The sequence below is a fragment of the Psammomys obesus genome, unplaced genomic scaffold (genome assembly GCF_907164565.1).
Source record: "Psammomys obesus unplaced genomic scaffold, mPsaObe1.curated_primary_1811, whole genome shotgun sequence".
NCBI lineage: Eukaryota > Metazoa > Chordata > Mammalia > Rodentia > Muridae > Psammomys > Psammomys obesus.
The window spans coordinates 1,284,645-1,287,488 of NW_026590412.1; positions in this window are offsets into that span (position 1 = coordinate 1,284,645).

Here is a 2,844-nt window from a genome sequence, read left to right on the forward strand (position 1 = left end):
TTTTGTTTATTGATTTTAGAACCTACAACTTTGATAAATTCATTTGTTACTTATAATTTTGATTGATCTACAAACAGGCAGTTTTATTTGTTTTCAAGTTTGGGTGACATATTTTTCTCATTGTTCTGGCTAGGCCTTCAAACATTATGCTGAATAAAAGTGAAAGTAGGCATTTTTGTTTTGTTCCAGATCTCAAAAAAAGCTTTCACCTTTTTCCAATTTAATATAATGTTAACTGTTGGCTTGTTTTAAAATGGCCCCAATTATGTTAATGTATATTACTTGTATGCCTAATTTGTTCAGCATTTTTATAGTGAAAGATGTTGACTTTTATTGAATAACTTTTCTGTATCAATTGAGATGCCATGTAGTTTTTATTTTTAATCCCTGGGTGTTGTTTGTTGTGTCACTGATCTGTATATATTAGACAATCCTTGCATTATTAGATGAATCTATTTAGTAATGTGAATAATCTTTAAATTTTTTATTATTATTTTATGTGCATGGGTGTTTTGTCTGAATATATATCTGTATATCATGTGTGTGCCAGGTGCCCTTGGAGGCCAGAAGAAGATGTTAGATCCCCTGAAACTAGTTACAGATCACTTTGAGCTGCCATGTGGATGTTGGAAATCAAATCCAGTTGTCTGCAAGGGTTGCTAGTGCTTTCCAGCCATGTGGATACTCTTTAATGTGGTATTGGATTAGATTTGGTTGTTTTTTGTTCACCAAGGGTATTTCGTAGTTTTTTTTTTTCATTTATTTTTTTTTGTTATGGCTTTATCTATTATCAGTGTTATAGTAATGCTGGCTTCATAGAATGTATTCAAAAGAATTCCTTTTAGGGGTGGGGGTAAACTGAGAAGTGGTAGTTTTCTTTAAAAGTTCAATTGAACTTAGTGGTGGAGCCATCTGGTTTTGGACTATTTTTATAACAAGCTTTTTACAGTGCATTCAACCTCATTATTTGTTTGCCTGTTCAGGTTTTCAATTTCTTCCTGATTCAGTTTTGATAAGGCACATGTATCTAGTAATTTGTAAATTTCTTCTAAAGTAACCATTTCTTTGCACGTGTTCATAATAATTTCTAATGACTGTATTTCTGTGGTGTTGGCTCTAATGTGCTGGCCTGGGTCCGCTTCTGCTGTTGGGGCATGCAGACACTGTTGTGCACTGGACTGGACTGGAAGGAATGAAGTTTAAATGGATGGGTGGGTTAGCAGGATTTCTGTCCAGTGTTGAGTGTGAAAGAAACAGATTTCTCTGAGACAGTTTTCATCAAAACAGCTCTCTTTTACTGGGGGGTGGGGGGATACGGCTATATAAACCTTGGGAAAATGGGTAGAGACTTATGGGGTGAGTGTACATCATTGGTTGAAGTTCAGGTGCTGGGAATGCTTCATTTGTATGAAGAAGAGTTCCTGGTGCTAGCTGGACACACCCTTCTAAGGAAATAGCAAGTTTTAACCAGAAACCTGGCTACAATACTATCTGACTATCTCAAGGGTGGCAGAGGTGAGAGTTGCAAGGCTGTGTGCACTAGAGCATGCTGGCACAAAACAGGAGTGAGTAGTCTTACTCCTGCCAGTCTCAAAATAAGATTTTTGGGGTTTGGACATGTCTGGACCTCACGCTTGCTCTGGGCTGGCTTCCCTGGTTGCACATCTCATCTGTCCTACACTAATGTTTCCCTTTTCATCTGATTCTATTTGAGTCATTTCTTTTCTTAACTGAGCTATTGAAAGAGCCAGTTCTTTGTTTCATTGGTCCTTTGTATTATTTTGTTTTAGTTTAAATTTCTTTTTCCTCACTTGTTAACTCTTTCAGATGCAGTGATAGATTGTTTGTCTAATGTCTTTTTATTTTTTAAATTGCTACAAATGTCCCCTTTTGCATGGCTTTTGCTTCTTCCCACAGGTTTTGGTATGTTATGCCTCTGTTTCTGTCCATATCTTTTAGAAAAATCATTTCATTTTCTTACTGAGCTTTCCTTGATCTATTAGATGTTCAATGATAGATTGTTTGATTTCTATGTTTTTATAATTTTAAAAGATTTTGTTATTTCTAGCTTTTTTTTCTTTAATTTTATTTTTTCTTATCAGTTACATTTTATTAACTCTGTATCCCAGCCGTGTCCCGATCCCTCATTCCCTCCCAGTCCCTCCCTCCCTCCCTCCTCTCCACCGTGCCCCTTGCCAAGTCCACTGATAGGGGGGACCTCCTCCCCATTCATCTGATCCTGTTTTATCAGGTATCTTCAGGACTGGCTGCAAAGCTCTCCTCTGTGGCCTAACAGGACTGCTCCTCCCTTGGGGGGTGGGGAGGCCAAAGAGCCAGTCATTGAGTTCCTGTTAGGAATAGTCCTTGTTCCCCTCACTATGGGAAACCAATTGGTTACTGAGCTACCACAGGCTACATCTGAGCAGAGGTTCTAGGTTACATTCATACATGGTCCTTGGTTGCATGTCAGTCTCAGAAAAGACCCTGTGTCCAGATATATTTGGTCCTTGTGGAGCTCCTATCCTTTCCTCATCAGACTAACTCCCCTTCTTTCTTATGATTCCCTGTATTCTGCCAAAGGTTTGGTCATGAGTCTTTGCTTTGAAAACACTGCTTGTTAGAGTCTTTCAAATGCGCTCAGTAGACTCCTGTCATATGTTCAATGCGCATCCCATCTGTCTTTCTAAACGAGGATTGATCATCTTACCCCATGTCCGCTCTCTTGATTATCTTTTTTAGGTGTATAGATTTCATTATGTTTATCATATCTTATAGGTCTATATAAGTGAGTATATACCGTGTTTGTCTTTCTCCTTCTGGGATATTTCACTCAGGATGATCTTT